Below are 14,548 nucleotides of genomic sequence, written 5' to 3'. Positions count from 1 at the left end.
TATACTTTTATAATAATATATATATGACCAAGTAGAGTCAGCCTAGCTCACAGCGCCATCTGCTGGAGAAATAATCACTACACGATTGCTCCAGCAGTTGCTGTTTGTTGGGCTTTTTTGCAATGTAAATGCGGGTTGTTTTGAATGAGCTGTAAAACGGGGACATTTCCGGAAAACGGGGACGTCTGGTAATTGCAGAGATATCTAGCATTTGAGTCAATGAAACATGTTCAGACTTTTTATTAAAGATTAAGTTTGTAACTATTCAATAAATGTGTTCAGATCGATGTGCGGTCACGTGCTCTGTTCATATGAATGATTCGCGTTTTAGTTGCTATGGCGACGCGTGTTATGAATTCAGACTCTTGTGCACGCACACCGATCTCGATCTGTTGTTGAGAGAGACGAGGCGAATTCACAAACTTTTGCAGAGTATTTTCTGTGCTGACTTTGAGATTTTGAAGCTGTTTGGACGATTCCTGAGACAAGACTTTTATTCTGGAAGAACATCGCAGGAGATATCATTTACACAGAGTTATATTTTTGAGTTTTAGTTCTTATTATTTCTAAGGATAGTGCTATCTTATTGTTCTTTTCTTTTTTTTCGAGTTTGATTTCTTTTTTGTTTTTCTTTTCTTTTCTGGGAGGAGTATTTTTGAGGAGAGTTTATTGTATTGTATTGTATTGTATTGTGTTGTGTTGTGTTGTGTTTTGTGTTTTGTATTGCTTTTATTCCAGATTGGAGGAGGATGTCGATGGCGAATATGATGGGTGAAACAGGAGGTGGTGAGTGCTTTAGGTTTTTAATGTGTTTATGGGATGTAATGTTACTGAAATATTCCAGCCTCAGGCCGCTCCAGATCCAGGAGAGCCAGGGCCGTGCACAGACATTTGGTGGGGCAGTGGCCCAAACCAAAAAAATGGGCAATATAAGGGGGTTGAGTATCATCTTAATGTAAAGATTGAATAGCAAACCTTTTACAATCATATTGTGAATACAATTGTTAGGCTTTAGGGCTAATTCAATTTATGTTGTAGTAATTATGCTTCCAAAAAGTTGACTCTGCACTAATTTGATCTCATATTTAATGCTTTTTTTAAAAATGTTGTAGATTTAAGCAGAAAATGAGAATTGTTAAAATACTTGAATGTATTTTGAGACAAATGTCTTGTTTATGATTTTCAGTTTTGTTCAAAGTAAATAAAGCAACAGTTTTTCAATAACAGAAGAATATGTAAAAGTATGGTATTTGGGGTAAAAGGCACAATAATTAACATGATAATAAATGTCATATTAGATTGGGTGTCCACCTTAGTCCACCATCATATTTACAATGAAACCATCAGATTTAAAAAATATGATAATAATCATATCATGAAATAAAAATATATGTATTGGTTTTTATTACTGTAAAGCATTATTAAATTATTATGTGATCTCATTCAATGCTTTCAGAATCTTTACTTTAAAAAAGTTTATGTATTTTTAAAATATACTTTTATAATAACATATTTTAATATTTATTGGACAATAATGACTTATTTTATTCATCAAAATAAACAGAAAATACGGCAAACTTTGCTAAAGAGATTTTTTTGAACAAGTATTAATTTAGACTAATTTTTTATTAGGGTGTGCCTTTAGCCCCATTGTACCCTTTTTTAAATTGTGCATAGGCTACTATTAATATGGTCTTAGTAAAATATCATAATGTTATATATACTAATATTCTCAGACAATTGATTATGACGGGAAATATACTTTACAGGAGTTAAAGTGTGACAAACTGTAATAATATTCTATGATGATTTACCCGCTGGAGCTTTGAATCCATGTTTACAATGTTGAACGGGCTTTAGCCTCCCTTTGCTCTTTCTCACTCTGTCTTTTTTTTGTGTGAAGTCATTGGGGGTTTTTTTGTCTACAAAGTGTGCCGACAACAGCAAAGTTGGTGTTGTTTATATTAGATCAGATCAGGTAGGCTACAATCATTTGATTTATACAATTCATTATCTTCCAAGAACGTGGATATTTTTTGCACAAGTTGCTAGCACTATTAGAAGACCAGGAGCAAAATATTACCGACAAAAATACAAAAACAATTCCGCGGATCAAGCACCTTCTGTAACGTGGATTGTAGTTTGTAATCTACCTGTTAATGGGATGTCGTCTCTACAGAGAGCGGGCACTGCCACAGGGATCGATGCCGTGGAGCGAGCGGGAAAACACGGAGCGGATTAGTGCAATTCGTGGATTTTTTGCGGAACAGAACGCTTTTATGGGAATCCCCTGGGGGTAAGGGAGGGAAGCGGGCAAGCGGGGCAGCTCAGCCGATGAGGGCAGAGGGGCAGTGGCTCTAGCCACCGGTCCACCCCCCTGTGCACGGCCCTGAGGAGAGCCGCTTTCTCTCAGACGGCTGGTCAGGAGGTTTGGAGACACGGTTCTGAGGACCGACCCAGACACAGATCCAGGAGCTTCTACACATTTAGCACTTCTGTCTTCTGAGTTTTGTGTTTCTGTGTCCACAGGTCAGACTGACAGGAAGAGGGAGTGGCAGAGCGGCAGCCGGCTGAGCCAGGACGATGGACGTCCGTCCACTCCATCTAAACTCTTTCGCAGAGGTCAGAATAGGCTTTTATTGAAGAAGTTATGGCTCAGTTAAGAAATAATGAACGTCTTTGAAAATAGAAAGTTGGGGGGAAAAAATAAAGTAACAACTTGATTATTAATCATGTCCAAATCATCTTTGTCCCTCTCTGACAATATAGTGAGGCGGTTCTGTAGAGAGTCGTTGAGCCTTAGCAGCAGAGGCTCGTACATCGTCGAGTGGAGGTGGAGTGGCGAAAGACCGGATAGCCTAAGCGAACAGGGCAGTTGCAGCCACTGTAGTTTGTCCTGGTCCGACAGCCCCGAAGAGTGGATGTGGCCTCTGCTGCCAGGTCAAGTTCCCGTCGAGCCAACGGAGACTTCATATGGCCTTAAGGAGGTTTCATCATTGAACGAGAGCTCAACAGGTGAGACTGAAATAAAGCTGGGCAGTGTAAAGCGTACAGATGGAGATTTTGCTATTTCATGCGTAAGACAGTCACAGTACAGGCACATTTAATTTTTTTTCTGGATTTAACAGTAAAATGTAAGGTATGCCATTATATCATTGCCTATTTTGACGTCAGAGATGTTTCTAATAATTCAGCTTTGTTTTCTTCATTTCAGAAAAACCTGCAGAATGTAAGAAGAGGAAAGGAGATCGTTCTTTCCTCAGGAACGTGTGTCAGGCTATGAGGCGCTCGTTCCTCTGCTGTTGTCTCAGTGCTGAGGATGTTGTGGAGCCGTTTGTTCCTCCAGCGGATCTGGAGCCAGAACCCGATCCTGATCCATCATCACCTGATCCAGATCACTCCGGCGTCAAGCCAAATAATGGTCAATCCACAGACATTATTTCTCCAACATTGTTTTAAACAGTATATTATTATTGTCTTGTTTGCACTGATATTTTTAATATAAAACAAAGGATCTAGCAAGCTCATATATTTCTCATATTTTGTTTTTCAGACTCCTTTGAGACTCTCTATACCGTGGGAGAGATGATTGGATCCGGAGGATTCGGAAGAGTGTTCAAGGGAACACGGAAACTTGATGGCAAAAGGGTAAAGCAATCTCGCTGAATTGTACAAGCAGGCGCTTGAACACTGTTACTGTTATTGAACACTGCTTTTTTGTGTGTTTTTTTTGCAGATTGCCATCAAGCAGATGCGCAAGATTAACAACGATCGTTATCTTGTTATTGTAAGTTGGTCAAAAGTTGAATGTGTATTTGTTGTTTAAGTGCTGATTACTGTGGTCAATACACCTGTAGGAAGCATTAGGTGTAAATGTAATAGATCAGTAAACCTGGAAAGGCTCTGATGATCGTATCTATAAACATGATATGTTTTCTTCAGATTTTTACCCAGCTAACCTTCTGTCTACTACTTTTCTCTAGCCTGGGCATCCCACACCTCTCGTTACAGAAGTGGCGCTGCTGCTCATGATGAGGCAAGAACCCATGAGCCCCTACGTCATACGACTGTACGACTGGTTTGAACATCCTCGGACATTCGACCTCATAATGGAGTTCCCTGAACCCTGCGAGAACCTGCTGGTCTTCATCCATCGTGATCCTCCACTGGATGAAACAATCGCACGGGTCTTCATGCAACAGGCTTTGCAGGCAGTGCAACACTGCATCGAGCATGGCGTATTTCATAATGACGTTCATCCACAGAATTTCCTGGTGAAGACAAACACGCTAGAGCTCAAGTTGATAGACTTTGGCTGCGGTCATCTACTTAGTGGTGATGGCTACGAGAGCAAAATATACCGTGGTGAGTATTTTTGGAGTGTGGAAACCTGGATGTAGTGACTTTCTGATTATTTGATGCTTTGAAGAAATTGCTCAACAATGTGCAAATGTCTTGCTTACAGGATTACTGGGTTACACCCCGCCTGAAGTCTTCACTGAACCTCTATTCCACGCCATCCCAACAAATGTCTGGGCTCTAGGCGTGTTGTTGTACGAGATGGTGAACGCACGTCGTCCCTTTGGCAATAGAACGGAAATCACACAAGCCAAAGTTACATTTCGGAACTCCAACCTATCCAAAGGTGAGTGAAAAATATTGATAACATTGATAAACACACACACATAAAGCAAAGGCTCTGTTTAGAAACAGGTAAAGGTGAAGTATGTAAGATTTTTCAAGTTTAAATACATTCAGATTATTCTCCATCAGATGCTGTTTTAATAGATGCCCCAACATTTGTGTCACATGACTAACCAGCTCTCTCCTTAATAAAATTTGTACAGAATGCAGTGATCTGATTAGCCAGTGCCTAGCCCGGGATCCAATGAAACGGCCAACGTTAGAGCAGATGTTACAAAATGAATGGATCACAAATGATCCGGAGATGTTCAGGAGATTCACTCGATCAGTGATTTCAGGTGTGAGGAAGTGTAACAGACAGAGCAGGATTATTATCATTTTTCTTCAATTCTGGATTATTTGTAGTGAGGTTTTCAAATTTGTGTTCATTGTTATAGTCAAGTCAGCTTCATTTATACAGCGCTTTATACAATACAGATTGTTTCAGAGCGGCTTCACAGTAATAAACAGGAAAATAACACATAGTGATGCAACTGGAGGCCTGTACAGACGAGAGATTGTGCGAAGAGGTTCTTCTGAGTTTTCTGTTTCTGTGTCCACAGGTTTGAGGGAGTGGCAGAGCGGCAGCTGGCAGAGCCCAGGACGTCCTTTCCACTCCATCTAAACGCTTTCGTTTAACGTTTTCGGGCTTGAGCTCGAGACTTGACCCGAAGCCTGAAGTCCAACCCCGACCTGACAGGAACCCAAGCCGCCGCACCAGAGATCAGAGCCGGCCCACGTCTGAGCAAGAACATGAGAGACCGAAGACTGGAAAGAGTCATCAAGTCATCACAGCCACATTTGCTTTGTTTAGTCAGAACAACTCATCTTTATTTATATAGTTGTCACATACTGACTGTGAATTTTGAAGGGACTGAACATGGGCATGTGCACACAACAAACTGTTTCAACCATTACACATACACACAAACTAATGCCGTGTTCCAGGCGACCCGTGTTTTTCCAACCTTCTTCCCTAAAAGTGCACCAGTCAAACCCGTGACTTCCCACCCGTGAACTCGTACTAGATCGATGTACTCCCAGTTACGAGCTCTGACGTCACACTAGCCCGCGAAGCAACAATGGCAGCCCCTACGGATGCGGTGTTTATGAAAGTCGTACATTAAAAGCCAAATCGTTTTTTAAAATAAGATATTGCTCTAACGTTATTCATCCGCAAATGCTATGCATTATCAGCAGCTTTTCTAGCCGTAGCTCGTTTTCAGGCCATTGAGTGCAAGAATAAAATAATACCAAATACATTTCCAAATATACAAATAACATAAAATAAAAGGTATAACAGCTTCTCTTGCCTTATGCGCCACTTTTCTCCTCTGTTTCCCTCAAATAAGCAAGGAGTGAGCACCTTTGGCGATAGAAGTGATTGTAAATGAGCATAAGCCCCGTACGGTCCGCCACGCTTTGTTTACATCAAGCTACCGCTCAGGCAGTTCGGCGTGACTTTGCCTGGAACGCTACAAAGTCGTCAGTTGTGGTTTGAAGTCGTAACTTACGGGCTCAGAAACCTGCCTGGAACGCAGCAGATGTGCCATCCTGATGTAGTTGTGTGTTTGTAGCCCTGATGTCGGTGTTGTAACATCCCGTTCGTTGTCCCAAGTTGTTAGTTTCATTGTTTTGTTTGTTTAATGCTGGAATTTGCTTAAATGTTCAGTGACGCATGCCGTTCTAATATCATTACACAGAGAAGAACACCAAAAATACTTTACACCATAAGAGTTTATTTAATTTCATTCAGTTATCAGTTTAACCTAAATGCATTTCAAACAGCTAAACATCCCTTCTGGTTCACCTCTGTCGCGGCAATTCTCAATCCGTTTGTCTGACTTCACCACGGACAATTCAAAACAACTCCCAGTTGTTAATATAAAACTACAGTATCTCGAGGTAATTCCCTTCTCGAATACATCTAACACAATTTCAATACTTCGAGGTAACTCCTCTCCCGAAGTAAGGTGACGGCGTCCCGTCGAGAAGCTACTATCACTAGCGTTTACTCAACACACGAGCACACAGGTCTTTAGCATCTATACACTCTCACCGTCCTTCTCAGGTGTACGCTGGTCTCTGCAGACTCTTATTATTACAGCCTCACCCCGAGAACGGCTCTATAGTCTTCCAACTAGGGCTGCGCAATATATCGAAATATCGCAAATGTACATATCGCAATATGCATGTCGCAAGGGCACGCAATATCTGAATGATTTTAATAGGCTACTTCAACATTGTGAAAAGTGTACGTTTTAGGTCGATGCATATAGCAGAGAATAGACTGAGCACACGACTTATGTGACTTGCTTGACGTTAAAAAGAGTTATTAAACGCAATAACTTGCGAAAAACAACTCCTTGCAGTCTCGTGCTGTCTGACACTCACCGAAACGTGCGCACAAGCCGCTCTTTTATTTTGTGTCTTGTTACACACTCGAACTGTCAAATACACACACAGTTGTGTCAAAATGGCTGTCTTGATGAGTATTCATGTAAACACAGTCGGTTATGCTTTAAGTGAAAGATATCAGTTGGGGAAATAAATAGATTTGACAGACTTGAAACAATATCGTATTGCATTATTTAACAAGGATATCGCATTTTTCTTCAATATCGCACAGCCCTACTTCCAACACTATCACTGTCTCTGCTGTGATCTATTGAGCGCAGAATCTTTAGTACTTCTATTCCTCAGCTGCGCAGCATATATACCTGACACCACTCCCAAGTTGCTCTTTGCTGAAATGAAGTTTTATTCACGGCAGGGAGATCACTGGTCACAACAATCAAATGAGTCTCCTGAACAGAAAGATGCATGTACATTTATGTTTCTTACAGTTGATTGAAAATCAATGTTACTCAAGCCTTCTTAACTGTGGTTGGTTCTGGTGATTGGTTTAAGGTAATCAAATGACTACACCTTTTTGGCTAAGTCTACATGGTCTTTGACCTGAACATCCTTTTTTTCTGTAGTGTCATGCTAAATAACCCTTTGACCATTTCTGAGGCCGTTATATAAAATATTTCCATCACACCTCTCACATGCCACACCAGTACACATGGAAAGTAGCCATATTTAAACTAGCATTTGCTCATCAAAGATTACTCCATCGGGTTCTGACCTCATAGGGGAGGGAGAGAGCCTGGGATGGAAGTGTTTTCTTCTATGTTTTGTCTTTACTGTTTTGAGCTCTGTACATGTTAATAGATGTAAATAATATATGTTGTAGAGTTGAAATGTCATGAAGGTTTGTTTGTTTATGCCTTGTCACCTGTTTAACTTATAGGTTTTCCCCTTAAATGATATGTTCCAAAAATAGGATGAGCCAAAGCCTTTAAAAGAGGCAGCCATTTTAGGGCAGGGGAGGGAGTGTGAGGAGAGATTCAATCTCGTTTGTGGTTTTTGGTCCTGTACATCGGCATAGCCAATTTACATTTGTGTATTGCAAGTTTATTTTCCTCTGTATTATATTTTGATTATTTTTGCTACTGAATATTTTTATTTCTTTCCACCTTGGGAGTTAAAACCACTCTGGACTGTGTATTTTTGTCCCTGTCACGTATTTTACACCTCTGTCCGCTGGTACATCCTGACAATAGTGTCTTATATATGACGCGATGACCCCTTTGAATAAAAGTATAATTTGTTTGTTGAACGCACAGGCTTGCAAAGTACACTTCCTTTGACTCGTACACTTCCACAGGAGTTGATACATGCGCAGTTTTGAGCAATCTCTCGCCACGAGTTACAACCCATGTAAATATCTTTGTATTCTTCTTTAATGCTAGAGTTGTTAAAATGAGGGTACTTTCTAACCTTCAACTATCTTGTGAATCGACGCACCAAGGGCACGGTTGCCACATTGTGGATAAACTAATTACTAATCAAATTTGCGTCATGCGCTCTGTACGCTGACTCTCCTGCATACTTTGGCCTTTGGAATGATTTCGGTCAATCTTGAAGCTTACAGGAACAGTTTCCCAAAAACAAATAAAAAGTTCTGTCCTGAAACTCTAGATGGCGCAGGCTGACAGGTCCTTAAAGGTGCAGTGCGTATATTTTCTGAGAAACGCTGTTGAAAAACGATCAGACCGAGCACTAAAACACACGTGTAGCCAATCAGCAGTGAGGGGCGTGTCCACTCATGAGAGGGGAGGTGCCTGTACGGCATAGCATGTTTGTGAAGTTGGGGGTGGCTCTATCAAGATTGGGGTGTGATCCTTTTGGGTGTGTGTTTGTTTTGGTGATTTCAAATATCAACAGTGTTTCTCAAAATTTGCTTACTGCACCTTTAACTCAATCTGCCTGCAATCACATCATTCTCTTTAGAGCACATCTGATTGGTTCCTGCTGTATCAGTAGCCAATGAGCTGTCATGCTCAACCTTCAAATGCTTTGTTAACATTTGCTGTAGTTTTAGAAACCCTCCACTTTTGCCAGCTCCACCTGTATTAACTGAAATCAAAAAGAATTAGATTAAATCTGACATTTTTGGTAACGTTGCATGTCAAAGAAATTACACATAAAACGCGTGATTTCTAGTAAAATGTTTCACTTTGTTAAACTTTGATAATCAAGTAGTCTAGCAGGAGAAATGGTTCCCATGTATCCGCTTGGCAGTTTTTTGTAACCTGTTTTTTGGGACCCTAATGGTTTCTTGTTAAGAATTTTTGACGTTGCCATTAGGTCAACTAATGTCCCACGGGGTTCGTTTGGCGGCCATCTTGAATTGATGTCAATGTGAGTGGCGAAAACACAGATTTTCATAACTCCTAAACAGTGTTGCCACAGTTACTTTGAAAAAGTAATCTGATTACTGATTACTCCTTTAAAAAGTAACTTAGTTACTTTACAGATTACTTGATTTTAAAAGTAACTAAGTTCGATTACAAGTTACTTTATTAGTTACATTCAGCAGTTGCCGACAACACCTCTGCAGCCTCAACATAAAAATGAGAATGACCACCGTTTTTGCCAACACTCACTTTATTGGAAGTGCATTTTTAACAGTAACGTCAACAATGTATCTCCTGACATTTTAAGTTGAAATTAAAAAATACTTCCTGAAAAAAAACATGTTTTAATAAAAAATGTAATAAAAACTGTCTTTCTTGACTTCACTTAACATAAATACTCTCCCTGAGCAGGGTTTTTTTCCTGGCTCAAAATGAGGCGGAGGTGGTCAAATCCTGCTTGACCCTGCTTGCGTGGCTTTTGCCAATTAATTGTCAGTTTTAGGGCTTTGTTATACATTTTTTGTGTGCTTCGATCATTAAATAATTATGAATTTAATCCCTTTTGAAATTATCACTTTGCAGTGTGTAAGATTACAGCTAACACCTTTAAATATTTAAATATACATTCAATTCAGTAAATAACTGAAACAAGCACAACAAACTGGCAAAATAAAAGGGTATCATTCATATATTTCTACATCACTATAGAATATCTGTACGTCTGTGTTTGTGGAACTAATAGTCACTCTTTTAATTGTTAAACACAATCCAGAATTACACACTCATTATAGAAAAAACAATAAATGAATAAAAATATATAATCAGCTATGACAAAAATATATAATACGTTTTTGCTCAGTTTGGGCTTCGGAATAAAATTGAGGTGTTTTTTTTCCCTTTTTGAAAATATTGGCATTATTCACCAATAATGCCATAGTATATGTGCCATAAAAGCCTGAAGTATGAAACTCAACTAAACACACACATATATAAACTTACATTTTAATACCCTGAAACAAGTTAAAATAATAAGAACTACAAAAATACATGGAAACATTATTGAATCCTTTTTTTTATTCATATGCAATAATATAGCAAAATATAGTAAAAATAAATAAAAAATCCATTTTGATGCATGCAGAGTAAGGTAGCCAGATTTCTGAAATGGAAACCGGGGACATTTCCCAATTGATTGGTCAAAATATCACTAAGAAATCTCATTTGTTATTGGGCCTGTCTATTCATTAAAAACAGGGACAATATATTTTTGAATGTTTTTTGTTGTCGTTGTGGGCTCTCTATATTATTATTATTAACATTAATAATTATTATGATTTAGTTTGATTATTACGATTTTTGGTCTGGTTTTAATACAATTCACTGCACCCGCAAAAACAAAACAATCAAACAATGAAAACAGTTAATAGTAAAACCACCACTGTAAATCACAAGCCGTTCAAAACAATATTAGAACATGACTTAACAAAAACGTCTCGGTTACGGATGTAACCCTCGTTCCCTGAGGAGGGAACGGAGACGTAACGTTAGTGACTAACGAATGGGGGTTTCGCTTAGAAGCCTATCAACTTCGAGTTTTGAGAAAACGCCCAATGGCGTGCCAATGCCATGGGGCATGCGGAATTTGCATACGTAGCTCCGCCTCACTGCGTGAGTATATAAGGAAGTACGAGGCAATATCGCATTATGTTACCTGCTTGAGGAGCCAAGACTGAACTCCTGCGTTCCAGGCAACACAGCTCGATGTGGCAAGGGGACGTTACGTCTCCGTTCCCTCCTCAGGGAACGAGGGTTACATCCGTAACCGAGACGTTCCCTTTCGTTCAGTCACTACGACGTAACGTTAGTGTAGTAAAAGTTGTTTGTACGGGAAGAAGGAGGCGGGAACCGGCGAACAATCAAAGTGTTTAATAAAACATAAACACAAAATAAAATGGCGGCGACAGCCCCTCACGGTCGACTGCCGCCTACACACACACAAACACAAAATGAAAACAAAAAGGCTGCAGCCCCTCGCGGACGACTGCAGCGTGCACATAACAAAAATGTCCAGGCCTGGTCCTCTCTCGTCCCTTACTGTCGTCGCTCCTCCTTTATACTCCCTCACTCCTCCGCAAGGGCCGAGATCGCTGCGGCGCGCAGCTGGCGCTCATCCTCTCTGATGAGCGCCGCCTCGTCCCGCCCTCACGGTCCCTCGGCCTCGCTGCTCGCCACAGTTAGTGACTAACGAATGGGGGTCCCAATATAATCCCGCCACTCAGCTGTCTTCCAGTGCCCTGCGTAAGTGAGAGTACCCTGTCGTAAGACTAGTACGGACGAAGGACTCCACTTAACACAGGATTACCAAGGTACACTGGGAAGCATATCCCAGTGAGGGAATGCCAAAGATGCCTACCCGTGGGGAGGACTTAAGAGACACATATGACCCGGAGAGGGTTGCATATGGAAGATCTCTAGGGTACCAGCCGAAGGTGGATTTTTAACCCTAGGGGTGGCGGGGACACGCCAAGGGAAGAAACCCGCTCACTGCGGAGACTTACGGTGAAATACACATGTGGGGGTCGCCAGAGGGAACCATGCACATGGGGCACCTGGCCGGACATGAGGGTCTGGGCTCAAAAGGGCAGACTGAACTGATGTCGGCGTCGACAGTGCTGGAGGAGCTCAGGGCTCTCGGGGAACTCACCTGAGGAAATATCGCACGTATCCAGTCCGTGGAGTGGAGTGGCGAGCAAGCGAAGACACCTGAACCTGGTCCATCACCGGCCCCTCGGGGGGGCGAGTACATAGTCGGACACTGGCTCCACTCGGAGATTGTAGAATCTGGCGAATGTGTTGGGTGTCGCCCAGCCTGCAGCTCTGCAGATGTCTGCTAGCGAGGCGCCATGCGCTAGAGCCCAAGAGGAAGCCACACTCCGGGTGGAGTGTGCCCTCACACCAAGGGGACATGGTCGGCCTTGCTGCTGGTAAGCCAAAGCAATGGTGTCCACTATCCAGTGAGACAGCCTTTGCTTTGAGAGAGCACTTCCCTTCCTCTCTCCACCATAACAGACAAAGAGCTGGTCTGAGGTCCTGAAACACTGCGTCATGTCTACGTAGGCGCGGAGGGCGCGTACTGGACAGAGCAATGCCAAGGCTGGGTCTGCCTCCTCCAAAGGCAGCGCTTGCAGGTTCACCACCTGGTCCTTAAACGGAGTGGTGGGAACCTTGGGCACATATCCAAGCCGGGGTCTCAGGATCACGTGAGAGTTAGCCGGCCCGAATTCCAGGCACGCTTCGTCAACCGAAAATGCCTGCAGGTCCCCGACCCTCTTGACTGAGGCCAATGCGGTCAGCAGAGCCGTCTTCATAGACAGAAACTTAATATCAACCGACCGCAAAGGCTCAAAGGGAGGTCTCTGCAGAGCAGTTAACACTACTGCGAGGTCCCAAGAGGGTACGAGAGGAGAGCGAGGAGGATTCAGTCTCCTAGCTCCCCTCAGGAACCTGATGACCAGGTCGTGCTGACTTACCTTTTTGTTCTCCAAGAGATCGTGGTGGGCAGATATTGCGGCCACATATACCTTGAGGGTGGAGGGAGACAGCCTTCGCTCCAGCCCCTCTTGGAGAAACTCAAGCACGGACCCGATCGGGCATTTCCAGGGGTCTTCTTGGCGGGAAGAGCACCAGGTGACGAAGAGGTTCCACTTCAACGCATAGGCATGCCGAGTGGACTCTGCCCTAGCGGAAGTGATGGTGGCGACCACCGTAGGTGGTAGGCCACTCAAACCTGCCGGGTCCCGTCTAGGAGCCACACGTGGAGGTTCCAAAGGTCGGGACGCGGGTGCCAATGGGTGCCCCGTCTCTGAGTAAGGAGGTCCGGTCTCAGAGGAATAGGCCAGGGAGGGGCTGTCGCAAGGAGAATGAGTTCGGGGAACCAGGTCCGGCCGTGCCAGTACGGGGCGACCAAAAGGACCTGCTCCTTGTCCTCCCTGATCTTGCACAGAAGCTGTGCGAGTAGGCTCACTGGGGGGAACGCATATTTGCGTAGGCCCCGCGGCCAGCTGTGCGCCAGTGCATCCGTGCCGAGCGTGCCCTCGGTCAGGGAATAATACAGGCTGCAGTGGGAAGAGTCGTGGGAGGCAAACAGGTCTACCTGTGCTTCGCCGAACTGTTCCCAAATCAGCTGAACCGTCCGGGGATGGAGTCTCCACTCTCCCGGGAGAGGCTGAAACCGCGAGAGCTCGTCGGCTGCGTGGTTCAGGACTCCCGGAATATGGACAGCACGAAGGGACCTCAGGCGCTTCTGACTCCATAGAATGAGATGGCGGGCGAGTTGAGACATGCGGCGGGAGCGTAGACCGCCCTGGTGGTTGATGTACGCTACTACGGCCGTGTTGTCTGTCCGGACAAGCACATGTTGGCCCTTCAGCAACGCTCGGAAGCGGTGCAGGGCGAACCGTACTGCCAGCAACTCGAGGCAATTGACATGCAGGAGGCGCTGGGGTCCTGTCCAGGAGCCCGCGGCTGCTTGTCCATTGCACATGGCACCCCAGCCCGTGGCAGAGGCATCCGTCGATACGACAACATGCCTGGAAACTCGTTCTAAGGGCACACCGGCCCGTAGAAAGCTGAGGTTCGACCACGGGGTGAGTGTCTGTAAGCAGGCCCGAGTGACTTGGACCCGGAGCGTGCCAGACTGCCATGCCCATCTCGGGACTCGATCGCGAAGCCAGTGCTGAAGCGGTCTCATATGAAGCAATCCGAGCGGCGTTACCGCGGCTGCAGATGCCATATGCCCCAGGAGCCTCTGAAATAGTTTCAGTGGAACCGCATTCTTGCTCTCGATTTGTCGGAGGCAAGTCAGCAGAGACTGCGCGCGCTCGCTCGAAAGCTGCGCGTACATGGCGACCGAGTCGATCTCCATACCGAGAAAAGAGATCCTCTGCACGGGGCAAAGTTTGCTCTTCTCCCAGTTGACCCGAAGGCCCAGACGGGTTAAGTGGTGGAGAACCAGATCTCTGTGTCCGCAAACCTGCTCTCGAGAGTGGCCTAGTATGAGCCAGTCGTCGAGGTAGTTCAGGATGCGGACCCCGTGCTGCCAAAGGGGCGCAAGGGCTGCC

Source organism: Gobio gobio (assembly GCF_949357685.1).
Source record: "Gobio gobio genome assembly, chromosome: 22".
In the NCBI taxonomy this organism is placed as follows: domain Eukaryota; kingdom Metazoa; phylum Chordata; class Actinopteri; order Cypriniformes; family Gobionidae; genus Gobio; species Gobio gobio.
Note: the sequence above shows the minus strand (reverse complement) of the source record.